The 18904-nt window shown below is 45.8% G+C and overlaps 1 protein-coding gene across 2 annotated transcripts in view; it reads left to right on the forward strand.

Annotated features, from left to right (window-relative positions):
• Window positions 1-18904, forward strand: part of FKBP5 (FKBP prolyl isomerase 5) — a 569315-nt gene that overhangs the window by 427709 nt on the left and 122702 nt on the right. The gene's annotated exons all lie outside the window — the stretch shown is intronic.

Here is an 18904-nt window from a genome sequence, read left to right on the forward strand (position 1 = left end):
GAAGACTAAGTTCTAAAAATATCATGAATGAGGCACCAAGATGTCTCTCACGGATCCTCATCGGGTGTTTGTGGTATCTTGGCATTGAGCATAGGATGGCAGACTGTGGGTCCTGTCAGTCCATGACGGGTAAGGCTTTGAAAGAGCGTAAGGGGAAATTAGGGGCGGGTAGGTCCCCTACAAAATCCCCCTCAATGACAGTGTCATAATGGTGATTTTACTTTTTGGCTCGAAGGGCTGCAACAGAATCCTTGTACCGCTGCCAAGGGAACAAATTCTGCAACTGGTGCAGGAATAAGAATGTGGACCCTTTTAAGTGCAATATACCTATGGTGTTATCTTTCTTATTACACTTGCCAAATCTGAGGCTCCAGATTGAAACCATTAAAGGATACTTGGCAGCGCTTTCAATATTCAAGCGCACGTCCAAAGAGGTATCGTACTTCAAGATGCCGTTGATCATACAATTTCTAAATGGTATCACGAATGTGTTCCCTCCTTCTCCATTTCAAGTTCCAATTTGGAACCTCAATCTGGTACTAGCATTCCTTATGTGCGCTCCTTTTAAGCCACTCCACTAAGGCCCATTAAGATTAATGACTTTTAAGACCATCTTATTAGTCGTATTAACATCAGCCCACACGGTGAGCGAGCTACAGGCCTTATCTAGTAAGCCACCATTTACAACCTTTTAGGACAAGGTGGTTCTTAAAGTCAAGGCACCTTTCTTCTGAAAATTATGTCAGACTTTCATATATATCAGAACATTGTTACCATTATTGTACTCGCCTCCACATGCTGGCAAGGATGAGGAAAGCCTGCATAGGCTAGATCCAAGAAGAGCACTTAGCTTTTATATCTCAACATTGGCTAAAATACATCAAGATGACCAACATTTTGTGGAGTACACTGGCCACGAATTGGGACTAGCAGTCACAAAACAAACATTATCCAGATGGAACATGTTGGGCATTACTGAATGCTAAAGATTGGCTGAAAAAGGTCCTCTACAAGGCCTGAGTGCCCATTCCAAAAGGGTCATCGCAACATCTTCTGCTTTACAAAGAGGGGTGTCGAGACATGGTATTTGTGCAGCAGCAGCCACATGGTCTACTATTCATACTTTCACAAAATACTACTGCCTGGATTCATCTTCAGGCCAGGAAGGAGGATTTGGAAAGGCAGTCTTACATTCTGTCCATGACAAATCTTAAGGACTAACCTCAACATTCTTACTCCCTCCTCCAAAACCGACACTGCTTTGGGAGTTTATCTAAAGATAGGGAATACATGCGAGGACACAAACCATTCCAAGAACAAGTTACTTACCCCTGGTAACATTCTTTTGATTGAATATTCCTCCCACATATTTCTCATCGCCCCTCCCAACCTACCCCACAGTAGAATTTTTGTGCATTACACCTTACGCTCTTTCAAGGTCTTATACTGCCTTGGACACTCTGATGCCAGTAATTCTGTAAGAAGGCGTAAAAACAGAACTGAAGCTAACAGGCGGTGCGCGTGCTACATATACCAATGATGACATTGACCTCGAGATGGAGGCCCTCGAGGGACATTGAGTTGACCGCATCGACGCACAGCGTCTTCGTCCTCTGCTGACATTTCTTTGCCGAAGCAGCTAAAGCTGGAGAGGAAGATTTCTAAAGATGAGATATACGTGGGAGGAACATCCAATCGAAAGAACGTTACCAGGGGTAAGTAACTTCTGAAAGCTAAGGGGGTAATTGCAGCTATCAATAGTGGCTGGTGTAATAAAACCTCTCGACCAAATGTGCCTTCTGCCACTTGATTTCTAAGCAATACTGCATTTAAGTGCACAGCCCTACATTAAAACACTTTGCTTGCCTTTAAAGACCTGTAGAAGCATGATATTAATTGTACTGAGATCATTTGTAAAATATTTTAACATATACAAGTTGTAATGTTAAAAGTATCTTAATAAGGGACCAGTCTACCTGTGGAAAGGCTGGAGAGGATGACTTTTTTGCCAGTGCCTGGATATTTTGTTGTGCCTCACTCTTTTTGGCCGTTCTGTGTATCCTATTTCCTCCTTTCCATTAGACTGTGTGTTGACATGGTTTCCAATGTAAGCGCTGATGAAGTGTATTCTCAGCACCGAATCATCCTTACATCTGATATGCACTGAATTTCCTAGTCCGGTTTCCGGTGGTTCACCAGGTGCTATTGACAGCTAAGAATTGTATTGCCCCACAGCGTCCTTAGGATCTGGTTGCAAAATAATATGGTAATGATCAAGTGTGTACATTAAGCTGCTCTGTAGGGTTTACTGAATCTCAACATCAAGAGGTATTTATTTAAAAACAGAATTTGAGGGAAATGGCATGCCTGGGCAGGCGTGCTGGTGGAGGAAAGTATCAGCTGGCAGTATTCTTAATGAATGCATGCATTAATCTGCACGCCCCTGCGAACCACTGTATGCTGTGTCTGCACGATATGTAAGATATAAACAAGAAAGCTAATGATATTGATATAACAGATTACTCCAACGTTGACATAAAACTCATACATTCTTTTTTCTTTAAGTAAGTCTAGTGTCCATAGTTACCCCAGAACATGACTTATCAAATACATTTCACTTTCGATGTCGCAAAAGGGCACGTGACCTTGGAATTAACATCAAAACCGTTGTTAATGTTAAAGCATATTTATACCATGCACTGTCACCATGGGAGTGGTCCCCTGGTGCTTTAGCGGATCTGTAAAACAAGAGGGTAGGGTAATTTAGTACAACTGAGTGGGAGAAAGAGCAAGAGAGCTGTGATGTGCTGTTGGCTGCTCCAGTTCGATTTACATCGTTCGCTGAGCTTGGGTGTGTTTTTCGGTCGGTAGCCTTCATATGCTGTTGTGCAAGACTACATGTGGTTTGTTTTGTTGTTGCAGGGTAGTGAACTGTGTGCAGTTTGTTGATCTTTAGAGGTACCGTTGTGTTTAGTTCAGAGTTTCAGAGGTGTATGCAGAGGAGTTAATTTTTTTATTAGTACGGTTGGTTAGTAGCATCACTAGATGGGATGCATGCTGATATCCACAGTTCCATCTAGATGTGATGCATGCTAATCTTCACAATTATGTCTAGAGGTGGTGTATGCTAATCTTAACAATTATATCTAGATGTGACTCAAGGCTCATCTTCAACAACCCTGTCTAGATGGGACGCAAGGTAATATTCACAATTCTGTCTATATGTGACCAAGTGTAATCCTCACAGTTCTGTCTGGATGTGACGCAAACTGACATTCACAACTCTGTCCGGATGCGACGCAAGCTAATATTCATAATTCTGTCTAGCTGTGGCACAGGCTAATCCTCACAGTTCTTTCTGGATGTGGCAGAAGCTAATAATCACAATTCTGTATAGGTGTGACGCAAGCTAATATTCATAGTTCTGTATAGATGTGACGCAAGCCAACATTCACAATTCTGTCTGGATTTGACACAAGCCAATATTCACATTTCTGTCCGGATTTGACACAAGCCACCATTCACAGCTCTGTCTCGATGTGACGCAAACCAATATCCACATTCTGTCTAGATGTTATACAGGCCAATCCTCAGTTTTGGCTCAAAGTGACACAAGCTAATATTCACAATTCTACACCATCCATACCAGTCCCAAATGTAGACTGTGGCTGACTAACTCAAATTGGCTTGATGCCAGGTATGGTAGGTAACCTTACACATTGGGGCTAGATTCGGGACACCTGGGTAGTGGGAGAAAATGACTAAATCGGGATACAACAGTAGACAGTAGTATGGCATAAGGTGGAAACCTTGGTTTCAGATACCGCAATGGTGGGTGAGACATCTAGACTACCATATGCTTTCCCTGAACTCTATCTTGTTGTGTCATTTCATATCCCTAAATCCATTTAAGTGCATCACATTTCCTACCCTCGAAGTCCATCAAGTGCATCACATTTCTTACCACCAAAGATTACATGGGGATACAACAATAGACAGTACAGTGTAGTAGCACCCAGATCTGGGACACCCGGATAGTGGGAGAGAGGCCTAACAGCAAAATGCAGCAGCGCCTGGATTTGGGAGCTCTTGAGAGTTGGTCAAATGCCTAGGTGGGGGTGCAGCAATGCAGGCAGTAGCTATAAGGTTTGGGATAACAGGCGGAGGGGTAGATGCCTATGCTGCGAGTATCACAGTGAATGACTGGCTGAGATGTCGCTGCCTGATCCAATCTACCTAGTTGCGAGATATAGCTGACTGACAATCTTTAGAGGTCTTGGATATGGTTCAGTGATTGTTGCCCTGGTATTAGATGTGGTTAACATATGAATGTGCAACTGGTTACAGGCTTTTAGATAATATAGTGATGGGATAGTAAGATAAAATAATAAGATGGGTTGGACAGTCTAATGGGGAGCAGTAATTGCTGGCCTCCCTGTCAAGACATTCAGTTCCTGAACGTTTATCGGCCACCATACTCAAAGGCAGCACAGCTACCGATATCATCATTGACCTATTGCCATTTGCTTGCCATCAAAGCACCTGTAAGAGTTGCTGGCCCCCAATGTGGAGCGGCCAGACTATATCCAAATAATTTCAAGCGTTAAAGCACTGATAAATGTTTGGACATCCTTCGACAAATACAAAAGAGAAGCATACTCTGTTCACCATCTGTTCCCTCTTATACAATTTTTTGGGATCTGTGTGGTGAAGCGGGTCATGCTGGAAAGCACTATTTGCTTACAAACAATGATGCAGCTTTGAAGTTACCTACTGCTTGTCTAACTCGCTTCAAAGCATCCAGAGTAGGATCCCTGCGTTACAAGACTGTGCTCTTGGACCTTGCAACCTATAACAGCGTTCTCTTATGCCACCTCCCTTGCCATGTGCCATGATTGACTCTATTTAAGTGATGTGTTTGTTGTGGCAGGCATTCCCTCATATGCCGCTCACTGAACCTGTATGATGTGCACCGGAATCTTCAGTCTGGTGAGCACCTGTATTTTCTGCTGCGGTTTAGCTACGAAGTCTATATGGACAAAGTTCCAGCTGATATAGAGGAAGGGACCAGTACAGGAGGAATCCATTTGCTTATGAAAGTTTGGAAGATTTTGGTTAAGGTGGTTTGGTATCGGGCACCACACCATATCCAGATGTGTATTTCATGTCTTTCAGTGGATGTATGTACATCTCATCCTCTGCTCTGGTCCTTTGTCCATACGATTTAGGCCGGAGGCACCACAGATGCACACTCAGGTTAGTACTGCTTGAAGGGAAGCGAGTCCCCGCTGTACTGGTCAACTTTTACAAGCCTGATAGCATCATGTTGATTCTGTGGAGGCTAACCTCAGCTTTAACAAACGGTCATTAATGGAGTTTGACCAGGTGTCTTTTGGTGACAAATCTTGTGAAACAGTGCATTCCGCTGCAGTGGATTTTGCAAATACTTTCCAGTACAAAACCACTGGTTTCATGGTTCCAGAACAAGACCACTGTTACCAGTCATTCCTACTGGTTCCTAGGGCTTAAAAAGGTTGAACCTTCTCTGCCCACTGGGTCTACTTTAAAAAAAGGTTCAGGAGGCTTTAAAGTCTATTGTACCGGTACCAAAGCCTCCTTCTGCTTGTGGTCTTATGCAGAAGAGATGTGACCAAGCTATTTGGGCTGGACTGCCTTTTTTGGGGTGGGACCAAGACTCATTTGCACTTGCCAGAAGTTTAAGATTAATTGAAAACTTTCCAGCCATCACCTCTTTTTTTTGCTTTAGTCACCCTGAGTGGGACGAGAATGCTTTGATGTGAGCGCTGAGCCCGTTGAGCTTAGAGACCAAAGCTACACCTCACTGTTGATGCCCAATGATGCTGAAAAATGTCTGGGCTTGCATATGGACTTTTGCAGGAGGTATGTGAACAAGCAGCTCTGTCTGCGCTGTCCCTTTTGGAGTGGGACCAAGACTGATTTGCATATGGTCTTACACCTTTCTGAAATCACTGGGAAGGCTGACCGGAAGAATGAAAGTCTGAGGGATGCCCAGAGCACGTGCCAGAGGTTTAAGATGAAGTAGCACCCGGTGCGGGGGGAGGAGGGGAGAAAACAGTCAGGTTGCTTGGATGGCAGGCTGAATCTACTGATCCAAGCCTGCTTTCTGAGCAACCTGATGGCTGCTTCCCCAGCCCCACCAACTTCCTCCCACACTCCCCCTTCTTATTTTCTATCCCCCGCTCAACCCAATTTACCTGATTACTATGGCGCCGGTACCCGCCAACACCGTTGCTGCTGCTTCCCTTCCCTTGACCCTGCTGGCCGTCATAGAAATGGAATAGGGGCTCCGTATGGAGACGCGTTCCTGATCCATGGTGGCCATCTTTAGTGAGTATTTTGTTTCGCTCATTGAAACAAAATACTTTGCTCTTAGCACCCTAGGTTTCTGGATTGGAAACCCGGGGCGCTACTAGCAATTATCAGCCGTTCCACAGGCTGGACGGGGTGGTAGCAGCACTGGGAACCCTCATTAAAGGCCCTCACTATGCTCGGGCCCCGGCCGTTAACACCTGTTCCAGCCTGTGGACTTGTGATTATTACTTAATTCTAAACTTTCCAGCAATGACCCCTGTTGTGTTGTGTCCTTCACAAGATGACCACGAGCCAGATATAGAAAAGGAAACCTTTTTTTTTTCATTAAATGTTTAACCATTTTTATTTATTGGCGTTAACAGGTCATGTTGGGGTAGCACCAGGAACAGCTGCTGCCTGGGTGTTCTGCACAGACACTCTGGTGTGGGTCTTAGCCAAGTGGTCAGTGTGCCTCTGGTATGGAGACTTGGTGAAAACAGTCTTCTTCCAAAGATCTGGGGTCAGGTAGCTGTACGTCTTCATTTGTCAGTTACAGGATCAGCATAGTACACCCCCAAAGGTAACACATAGGCATGGGACATCCACTGGCATACATTCTCACTCCAGCAGCCTCTCTCCAACTGTCATTCCATGAACCCATAACAAGTCACAAATAAACAGCATCCCATGCATGGAATGTTCATGACATCACCATTCAAGCACGGAAGACCGATAAAGCAGAAGGCACATCACACCAGCCTTTTTTTTTTGCTTCACAAATCAGGAATTACACGTATGCCTCTGCTCTGCTGGACATTATCAAGTTAACCAAACAGACTGCAATCATAAAATGTTCTCCTACTAACCCCTTTCTGGTGGCATTTCAAAAGAAAGCCCTTTAACGAACACTGCTGGTAAACAGGCGGCCGTTTCCGGCTCTCGAGGTGAATTTGTGAAGAGACTTGTGAGTCAGGAACACTCCCCATCATTCTCCTCATTACAAGAGCTTACTGCTATTCAAAATGGGGGTTCAGATTCACTAAGTGTGTCCTGGTCTAGAATGGGATGTCACCTGCACTCAGATAACCTTTGCAATGATGAACATGATTGCCTAGTCGCACCAAAGGTACTGTGGTCCTACGTGGCTAATATTCCTATGGATTCTTCCATGGCAAAAAGGTGGGTATGATTGTCCTTTAAATCAGGAATGGTATGCACCAGACTTTTCCACAATAGCTCAAGCACACTGCAGGTGGTGCATCAACTGCCTGCAAAATAATGTGCAAAAAAACTGGAAAAGCAACCCCAAGAGAGTTCACTCGCCTTTGGGGACACTTTGTAAACATTTCATTTGGGGACACTTTGTAAACATTTCCTTTGACTTTACTTGACTCTATAGATGCATTGATTAACAGTATGTTGTGGTCCTTGTAGGAATTTTCTCGAAACGGGTTGAGGCATACCCATGCTGCAAAGCTTATACTGGGACAGTGAACAAGCTACGATTAGGGATTTTGTCCTCCGGTTTGGACTGCCTGTGCGTATAAACAGCGATATGGGCATCCACTTCACAGGCTGGCTCATCAAGGACCTCTGTCCAGCTTTACAAATATAAAAGAAACAGCACTGCCATATCCTCCCCCCACCAACCCTCAATCGGCAGAGAGACTGTAGTGGCAAAATTCCATGATTAAAAGCACGCTGGCTAAGTGATGTACTAAAACTGCCCTCAAATAGCCATATGCCTTACCACTGGATTTTTGTAAACGCTTGACATACAGTTAACACATAAACTGGATGACATGTTAATGGGTTGCTCTATGCATCTTCCCTTGTGAATGCAATTAAAAACAACCTGTTTTGCTATACATCTGACCGATGACATGATGCTGAACTATGGCAAGAAACGTGTTTCCTGCCCTAATTCTGTCCACTCACAGGTGAGACAGGTCTTGCCAAAGGAGCGAGAAGAAGGGTGTCACTAGCAGGAGTCCGAGGACTTCGTCTCTGTAAATGTACACCAGCGGAATATTTTGTTGTGTTCCCACTCGATGGGACCTTTCTAGGTACGACTCACTACAAATACAGGAGTCAAGGTGATGGCAATGCCTGTATGAGTACACGCTACCCACTGTAAATGGTAATCGGCTCCATAGTCCTATAGTCTTTTCTCTATCCGTTGATTTTTATCAGTATCTTAAGACTATTAGAGAGAAAACAAACTTGGATCAAATACTAAAAGGTATACATTTAAGCAATATGATCAACATGAGCAAAGGGAGGAGCTGGCTGTGGTGGAGACAATGCTACATTCCGGCATAGCAGAAAAGGAACTGTTTTTGTGGGATGCATTGACCCACTAGGCTCTGCCCTGCGACATCACTGTGTGCTGCTTTCACCAGAAACAACAGAATGGCCGCCAAAAAGCCCTATGCGCGCTAAAAATCTCTGAGGAGTGTGCAGGGAAACCGGAAAAATAGGCTGCCAATCTACTTTGCCTGTGTCAGTGGCAGAACAGGAGACCACACTGCCAAAACCTGTCATTGGGTTGCAAGAGTGAAATGGAACTAACTGAAAAGGCAATGCTCTAAAATCTGTTTTTCTTTGGCTGTTGAAATTGCAAAGTAATCGTTCCCAAACATCAGAAAAGATCCAACATCCTTGTTGGGTGTTTACCATCACCTCATCTAAGGAATCCCCATAAGCACAATGTCAGGAGAAGAAGATTTCATCACAAGAATATCCACATTAAAAAAGGTGCTTGCCTGGAAAAATCTGTCAGAATATGGGCGCAGTACCGCTGCCTGCCTGTATCAAAGCTGTCATTTAATTACACTGGCAGTTTAAAACTTGTACATTGAAATCAAATTGTGGAAAAGAAGAGACTTGCCATCAAAAGCAATATAGGTTGCTACTATTCAATTTCTATGTTTTAAAAAGACTGGAATTAGAGATCTGTGTGTCTACTTTGAAATGTAAAGTCTATTTTAGCAAAGACAATTTTAAATTTTAAACAAGGTGTGTTAAAGTAACCTCTGATGCCAGCCACAGAACTTCAAAGGCAAATTCCACAGCGTGTCCCAAACAAAGGTGCCTTCCTTTTGCTCTCTGCCCAGGAACTCGGTTAGATGCTAATGAAAGGAGGAGGAGAGTTTGCCCTACTTCTCTGGGGAGAGACAATAGGCTTCCTGGACTGAAAGGGAATGCAAATTCAAGTCTCAACAGAAACTACTGCCAGCAGGAAGAGAAGCCTGGATTGCTCTTAGCCCAGCAAAACCATGGGGGCGGGACCAGACAGATATGTGTATCTTAAACCACAAGAAAGTATCTTTTGAAAAAGACTCACAGAGAACTTTGCAAAATTTGTACAAATCTGTAAAATATAGGTTGTTAACATGAAAATTCTGCTCACGGTTTGAAACTACTCTGAACTCTGTGCTATGTTCAGAGACATGACTACAGAAATGTTTATTTTGTAGCAATTGTGATGATACTACAAGTATGAAACGTCATAGGATTATGCCCAGATGTCATGCGCAGATATGTAGAGAAATGTGGACAAATCTGACATTGGGTACCCAACCAAAAGCACGAAAAATCTGAACTAAAGCTCTCACCGAGATGGAACTCGGACGGATACTTGCTCTACTAAATCTGTGATGTAAATATGTATTGCTAGCAAGTTGGTTGTATTGTAAATATGATTTATATGAAAAATAGATTTACTGTGCAGGAACAAAGGAGAGGTCCTCCCTGGATTGTAAAATACAGCATCATCATGGCACCATAGTTCCTTCTCAAATCAGGAGAGAGGACAGACCCTAACCAATAGGATTCCTAGAAGGTGTGCCTAGTATAATTCAGCCTACCCAACCCTTAGGGAAATACATAAATAGAGACAGCCTAGGATCTAGACACACACAGATTCACCCATCAACTGATTACTGGTGAAGCACTTTGCAGGAGAAACCCATATCCAAGACTGCAGAATTTTGAAAGCAGAGAGGCCCAATTCCAAAGCTGAACCCTTCTCAGCTTGGCCTTTAAAATCTTGCAGCCTGGCTGTGCTGTTTCTGCTTTCTCACCAAGAACTCTTGCTAGAATCCAGAGATCCAAATCAGTAGAGCAGAGCTGTAACCAGATAGCTGCAACCCATGACCAACCCCTCAGATCCAGTCCAGAGGCCATGCAGTGTCCAGAGTGCCGTGCTGAGTGCAGAACCCAGCGCGCTGAATCCTGTCCGGTGGGCTAGCAGAATTCCAGTCCAGAAATCTTTGACCAGATCCTTGACGGGCCTATTCCAAACAGTAGTTGTGAGTATCTATAGCATAGAATTGTCCCTATCCAGTATCATATTCATAAGTAATCCTATCCAAACCCTTCTATCATATCCAGAATTGCATTGTAGAAACCCTTTTGTCTTTCCTGAATCTTGCTCTCATTCCTATAGCCCTTTTGTAATGGTAGTGATAATATCATCTTTGCGCTAATATATTTGCTAAAGAAAGACAAGTGTCTCAGCGGCAAAAGCCAGACAGAGGCGTCGCTGATCTGGTGGCTGTACCATTGGGTATCTTGTATCTTCATAGACTCCCTAGTATAAGAAACTTGTTTGTAATTTTAAAAAAAGCGCAACCTTGTTTACAAATTTGGACTCTTTCTGAGAAAAACCGACCTCTACTAAAACCTTCATAACTTCCGTACCGTGCATGCTAGAAAAGAAATTGAAGCTAATATCCTCAGCTTTCAAACGAATCCAAAACCGCATTCCAACTTCTTGTAGTTTGTCCGCAATCGGGTCCGCAATCGGGTTTCCCGCGCGTGGAAAAGTTTGCCACAAATGTTTTCGTTTGGCTCAATTTCGTCACGTGTAAAACAGCTGTTCTTTGCATCCGAACTCAGAATTCAGTTTTCAATCTGCTAGTTATTCAATAATCATTGCTAGTGTTTATCTGAAACTATACAAGGCGGCTCCCACTAGCTTTGACTCCAATTTAGTGAATTAAATCCATTTTTCAGTGTTTTTCCCATTCATTCAAAGCCACATTTAAACCATTTTGACCTGTTTGCAATCATTCCTGTTTCTCTCCGAGTTTGCTGGGGGAAATTGGGATTAATACTGTATTTGTTGAGTTTGTATCCCTGAAACCTGTTTTCTCTCCTTCCATCTCTTCATCTTGCATATTGGGGGGATTGAGTAGTGTGCAGGGGGAAAGAGTGACATTGCATTTGACTGAACCCACACAAAGTATTATTCTATGCTGCATTATTTTTCTTATCCATACTCCTTCTGATTAAAGAGATTGTTAATTGTAACATCACCCCATTGGTGATCCTTGTATAAATATTAAATAGTGTGATATATATATATTGTGAAATCCATAAAATACATCTTTTAACTTTGCAAAACAGCCTGCTTCCTGGGTCAGTGAGACCGGGTGGGATTCAAAGAGAGGGACGGGATATAAGGGTACACCATTTGGAAATAAAAGAACTTATAGACATAAATAAATAATTAAGGGTTCCAGCTGTGCATCACACGCTAGGCATTGACTTAGGTGGAGTGCTGGGTTGAAATCACTTACAGTTTTCTTGGAGACTGAAACTGCAGAGTGTATGTTTTATTATGGTTTATTTCATCTGTAGCAAACCACAAGGAAAGAAAGGTTATTCCCCCTTGCCATGCCCCCCAGAATGAAACCAGACATGTTTCGGCCTCGTTGGGTGTAGCATTGGTCTCTTAGGCCTAGCAGGCCCAGCACCCCCTTCTGGGCATGCCCTTCCCACTCAGGGTGACTAAAGCAAAACAAAAGAGGTGATGGCATTGGCTGGAAGATTTAGAATGAATCTTAAACATCTGGCAAGTGCCCTGGGCCATGCTGCAGACCATCATTCAGACTTCCAAGCCATTATAGTGTAGAGAGGAGAAACAAGTTACTTAAAGGTAACTCCTGTTTTCGAACATGGGTCTGGCATGGATTCACATGCCAATGAATATTCCCTGCCATCAGACTGTGAATCCTCAATAAAAAAGAAAAGCAGTTTTGGTTTAGCCTGGAAACTGCTTGTCTACTCTATACCCAATCACTATCCTTTGGTCATAATTACCTCATTTAGTGAAGGCTGTCTCCCTAAACTCCACCCCTTGTGGCCATCTTCAGATTTGGTAGAGCACGTAAAGTGCCAGTATGAACCAAGAAGAGTCACTGAGGGGAAGGAGAGAAGGTTTACACGTGATTCCAGACCATGCTGGAGAACAGAATTTACAGGTAAGTAACTTGTTCCTTCTCCAGCTTGGGGTCTGGCATGAATTCACATGCTCATGAATACGATTGCACAGCAGTACATATACACAACCACAGGAGGTGGCAAGGCTCAACAGAAGCAATACGTACCCCTGGACCAGACTCACTTCAAGCAAACAGGTTGTGTAACAGCGCTTGGCCAACCCGGGAATCCTCTCTGGAATCCCTGTTGACGCAGTAGAATCTTGTGAAGGTGTTGGTGGACCTCCATGTAGTAGTCCTACTGATATCAAACAGGGGAACACCAGAGAGAAATGCCATCATCGCTGCGATGACTGGTGGAATGGGCTCTCAGCCTGCCGGGAAGAGGTCTGTTGGCCAGACGATGCATGATGAAGCCAGAGAGCCACTTGGAGATGAAAGCCTTAGACAGGGCCTTCCCATGCCCTACTGGGCCAAAATTCACAAAAAGTTGAGATGTCTTCCAAAAATCCTTCATGTGCGCCACATAAAACTGCAAAGCACGAGCAATGTCCAATGAATGCAAAACCCGTTCAGCAGGCGTAGAAGGATTTGGGAAGAAGGCTGGCGGAACCAAAGGCTCGTTGAGATGGAATTCAGAATGAACATTCGGTATAAAGGTGGGGTGTGTCCGCAGCACCACCCTAGTAGTGTGGAAGTATAAGTAAGGCTGCTTGCAAGAGAGGGCTTGGGTCTCCCCGACCCACCTGGCACTAGGAAATCCATCTTCCATGAGAGAAACCTCAGAGGGGCCTGATGCATGGGTTCAAATGGGGCCCCCATGAACTTAGTCAAAACAATGTTGAGCTCCCCAGCTGGAGCAGGGCCTTCATCGGTGGAAAGGTGCTGAAGAGGACTTTGAGGCAGTCTGTGTGACCACAGGGAAGGGCATACCTGGCGCCCTGGTATACCGGGAAATGGCAGCTCGATGCACCTTGATGGAGGCATGGCCCGGGACAGCCTTGGCCAATGAAAGCAATTACGGAAGGAGCTACGGAGCTGTGATTTGCAGCAACATACTCTTCTGAGTCCTGCACCAACCACACTGTGAAGCGTTTCCACTTTTTATGCCATAGCACGACAATGTAGAGGAAGCTGTTGCCTTGGCCAGGATCTTCTTACATTCCAGCGGCAGGGAATTTATACCCAAACTGTAGGGCTGCAGGAGCCAGGCCGTGAGGCTCATTGATGCAGGATCAGTGCAGTATTGTTCTGTTTTCTCTGGAGAGAAGACCGGGAAGTTGTGGCAGCTGGATGGATGGAGCCACTGACAGAGGGCACAGGTTTGGGTATCAGATCTGCCGAGGCCACGATGGAGCAATAAGGATAACTCTGCAGTGACATTATCTGATCTGAGTGTGTTGCTCACACGTAGCAGGAGTGCAATTGGAGGGAAGGTGTACAGAGAGAGCCCCTCCCATTGGAACAAGAAGGCATCTCTCAGGCTCCTCGGCTGAGTAAACCTGCTGGTGAATCTCTGGCAATTGGAATTGGCCACCATTGAGAAGAGGTGAATCTGGGGCTGACCCCACTTGCGGAAGAGAAGGGATACCTGAGTCTGATGGAAGTTCCCACTCATGGCAGGTCCACAGCTACCTGCTGAACGAGTCCGCAATGGTGTTCTTTGTGCCCACCAGTTGAAAGTTGGCATGGTACACCTGGAAAATGGCCCAGTACCACATGGCCTGGGCTTCCAGGAAGAGCACATGGGAGCGCGTCTTGCCCTGCTTTCGGATGTAGAACATGGTGGTGATGTTGTCCGTGAAGATACTCATCACCTTCCCCCGTAGCTGAGGTTGTAATGATTTGAGGGACAAGAAGACTGCTCGGAGTTCCAGGACATTGATGTTCTCCTATGGGAGCCAGAGGCCTCTGGCATGCGACTGTCCAGTGTGAGCCCCCCGCCCTTCCAGAGAGGCATCCGTGGTGACTGTGGCCTGGTATGGCAGTGTTTGAAAGGGAACTCCTTGCATGAGATGTGGGCATACTCCCCACCATTGTAGAGCTTGCCAGAACTCATGGGTGAGGGCGATCTTGTCCGTCCAAGTGCCCGTGACCTGCAGCCACTGTCTCCAGAACTCCTGAAGGGGCCTCATCTGAAGCCTGCAAAAGGGAAATGGGTGCAGGAGGACTACATGCCCAACAGAGATTTGATGGCTCGTACTGTTGTGGATTGCGCCAAGGACAGGCGCTACACCTTCTCCAGGATGGCTGCTAACCCCCCCCCCCTCCTCTGAGTAGGTACCCAGGCATGCAACCATGTTGAGATGGGTGCCCAAAAACAGAGCCTTCTGCGATGGCGCCATGCATGGCTTCGGATAATTGATGGAGAAACTGAGCTCTGCCAGAAGGCGTATGGTCTCCACTTTCTGCTAGTTCGACAGTGAGAGCGGGAGCGGATGAGCCAATTGTCCAGATAAGTTTATACGTGGACACCCTTGAGGAATAGATGCTCTGCTACTGAAGCCGTGGTGTTCCCTTGAAGAAGAACGTCCAGCACCCTTTTGTCTGTGGTGATGGCGTTCCAATGTTTGACAAAGTTTGCTAGGTGGCCCCCCACCAGGGTTCGAGCGTGGGGGCCAGGGTCCACAGCCGGTTCAGGCCTGCTTGGGTGTCTGCGCCCTGGCCTGCGGGTGCTGACAATGCTGGCTTCCGCTGCCGTAGGCCTGTGAGCAGCCTATGTAGGCTTCCTGGGTCGTGGATTGGGAGGGCTAGTGATAGAGAGTAGTATATGCTTTGGAGGACCTGCCAGGCTTCCCTTTCAAGGACCGAAGGACGATGACCTCCTCTGCTGTAGTGTCCCCAACGAGCATGCCGTCTCGGTATCTGTTTTAATAGCTTTAAGCGTCTCTTCCACAGCCTTGCCAAACAAATGATCCTCATCAAAGGGCGTGTCCACTACCTTGGACTGGACATCTGCCCTGAAGTTCGTGGCTTTCAGCCAACCCTGGCATCTGAGGGCCACCCCATTGCCCATCTGGTAGAATCCGGAATCCACAATGTTCAGCACCAACATGATGGCGTGGTCCGAGGCCATCTCACCCTCCTATTACAGGGACAGGGATAGGGCATCGGCCTCTTGTTGTTCGGATAGCAGTCTAAAATTGGCCTGAGCTTATATGTCAAGACTTGATTGTAGCGTAGAGTAATGGACCTCCGTCCCTAAGCAACAAACAGCGAAAAATAGAAATTACTGGGTGTTTTAGGATTAGAGCCACAGGTGGTGAAAGAACATGAACACTGAGTCCTCCGGGTGGCTGCTGTAAGAAAATGGGCAGGTTAAGCAGACGAGTAAAATAGAAATGCCCTGCAGTACCAGTGATATGAAATAAACAAGCATCTACCAGTTGAAGGAGCAGAGGGAGGATCTGATGGAGGGTCGGGTATCAGTGTGTTGTCCTGTTCTATAATGCTGGAGAATGGGAAGGGCCCAGAGTTGGAGGAAAGAAACCAGTTAGCCCACCAGCAGCACCTGAATGCAGAAAGGCAGAGACAATGAACCAGGGCTACTTGCAGCACGTAGCTCTGGAAGCCTGAGTTCCAAAGACTGAAGTTATCCAAAGTTACCAAGGGGAAGACCAAACACAATCTGTGAAACTATTTGTGGTCTAGCCGTGAAATCACTGGGTACGAGGTTGCAGAAGGATAAGGCAAAAGAAGTCAAAAATACATCGTCCGTAGTCGTAGAATCCAGAAAACACAATCCGAAGCTCAAGAACGCCAAACGCAGAGTAAAACAGCTGAGAAGCAACACTTTGCCGGGAGAGCAGCTGTTTTATTTCCTGTTTGGAAGATCACGTGTTCCAATGCGTGCATCACTTGACGGGAAGGCATAAGCAGGAGCAGTTCGAGGAACCATGTCACGTGATTGCTTACCAGGCCAGACGTTCTTTCTGTATGTTGTGATGATGGGGCTCCGCTTCATACAGAGCCGCCACGGAAGCCGCCAAGCACGGAGAAATGGTGCGCGCCTTGGAGCCCCTGATGCTGCAGGTGGGTAACGTGACAGCTACAAGAGCGTGCTCTCTGGTGTTTTGTGTGGGGCAAAGCCTGGGGCACAGTGGGCAAGGACTGAACTGGGGAGGACTGGGATGAAGGATGCATGACATTATACCAGAGTTCACTGCCATTGCGAGACAGGATGTCTAGGACATTGGCGGCCTTGATGGCGGAAGCTGCGGTGTAAATGATGGGCTTGCCCACCACATCAAGCTTCTTTCCCTCCTAGTCCGGAGGTACCATTAAGGAGGATGAAGGATTCAACAAGAGCTTCCTGATAGCGGCAGACACCACAGAGTCTGGAGATGGCTACGATCTCAAGCAACTGGGGGCCGAGTCCATGACCCTGTACTTCTTATCCAGTAAGTCTCTTTTTGAGGGTGCAGTACTTGGTGTCTTCATCGGGGACAAACCTTCCTCCCAGACCTCGTCCAGCAGAGGGATCGACATGACAGTGTTCCTCGAGGATGTACAGCATTGAAAGAAAAACCGCTCTTTCTTCTTCTCCTCCGGCACCAAACTGAAGAGTGAGGACACCCTCAAGATCATAGTGTGGAAAGAGCCAACCTCCTCCTCGGACAAAGCCCTGGTGGGCTCATCGGCACCCAGGGGCTCCCTGGCAGCCGGGCCATAGCGATCATACTCGTCTGCATGCATAGCCATAGTTTCTGTGTCAGTAGCCGTGTCGGTAAAAGGCGGTTCCTCCACCACTGGCGTCCTTCATGGGATCTACAGCTTGGTGTAACACCTTCTTTTGGATCCCCTGTGAAGGGGCATCCTCAAAGGACCTCAATCTCTTTTCAAGTGAGAAACTCTGAGCTGTGGCTTCTGCAAACACTTTTTCTCAGAATGAGCACGCTCATGGGACCAGCCGGTCCTAGATGAGGCATTCCCCTCCTTGAGCCACACCACTAACCTGCAATAGCAGTCCCCCTTCATCTCCACTTGAAATCCGTGGCAGATCTCGCATCAGTCCTCATCGTGGTCTGGATGCAGACAATACAGGGACTTGAGGTGCTGAACTTCAGTGTAGATGTTATTCTGGCCACATTTATCACATGCCCCAAGCCTGGGCCTTCCGAAACTTGCAGAGATGATCCGACAATGGATTTAGATCTTAGCTGACAGCTGTTCCCTGCTGCCGGCATTCAACTGCGACAGTCGACGATGAAAACAATAGGAGAAAAACTATGAAAATGTATCCCAAGAACTTGAAAAATATCACAATACTCGACGAGCAAAGTGAGACGACTCCTGACCGACATTAAATTTTGTGGTAAAAATCTGAAGATGGCCACTAGAGGTGGATGTTAGGGAGACGGCTGGCAATGTGTGGGGCCAGTATGACTCAAAGGACAGTGATTGGTTATAGAGGAGACAAGCAGTTTTCAGGCTAAAGCGAAACTGAGGATTCCCAGCCTGACGACAGGGAATATTCATGAGCATGTGAATCCATGCCAGACCCCATGCTGAAGAAGTGTGCAAAACTCTTTGCAATTGAGAGAAAGTTCTTCCCTGCTGGTACTAATCAGTTCCTCATCCCAGTGTCCTATGGTGCTTGCTTCATTTCAGGAATTCTCGATACCAAGGGGTGAACCATCTATGCTCTCAGACCTCACAGACACAGATTTCAATGCTTCTCAGTACTTTGTTCCTCAGCGACAGTGGTTTGCTACTGTAGAGAGAATTTTACACATTTCTCCTACAACCTTGACCTAATCTTATATGGAAGATTTTTGCACTCAGGATCCAAATCCTCCTTTAATTAACCCATCCTTCTACATCCATTTTTAAGTAGCCAGGCCATTTGTATTTTACGTTCATCACTGACACACACATACTATGCTCAGTCTGTTATGCAAGTGTGCTTCTTTGGCCTCCTAATCTTTACCATTAGAACATACTTCGCTTTCAGATCTTTTAAATCAGTGCTGAGGAATATGTGGAGAAGCTGACTGAGAGTGTGCTGCAGATACACTCTTTAAAAATGTCCTTCGCGCACCGAAGCGAAGTACTGGAGAAGTACCGCTTGGCCGCTGACTCTGTCTCTTTCCTCGTGGACCTGAATCCTGTTCATCTGTACTACGATCTTTTTTGGGCTTGTATTTATGTTTATAAGCTTCTTAAATTGTGAAGCCCTGCCTCCTTGGGCGTGTATCTACAAAATTCAGCTTGCGTGCGCACCAAAGTGAAGTACCGGAGAAGTACCGCTTGGCCGCTGACTCTGTCTCTTTCCTCGTGGACCTGAATCCTGTTCATCTGTACTACGATCTTTTTTGGGCTTGTATTTATGTTTATAAACTTCT

The sequence above is a fragment of the Ambystoma mexicanum genome, chromosome 13, assembly GCF_040938575.1.
Source record: "Ambystoma mexicanum isolate Mex_15411 chromosome 13, UKY_AmexF1_1, whole genome shotgun sequence".
NCBI classification, from domain to species: Eukaryota; Metazoa; Chordata; class Amphibia; order Caudata; family Ambystomatidae; genus Ambystoma; species Ambystoma mexicanum.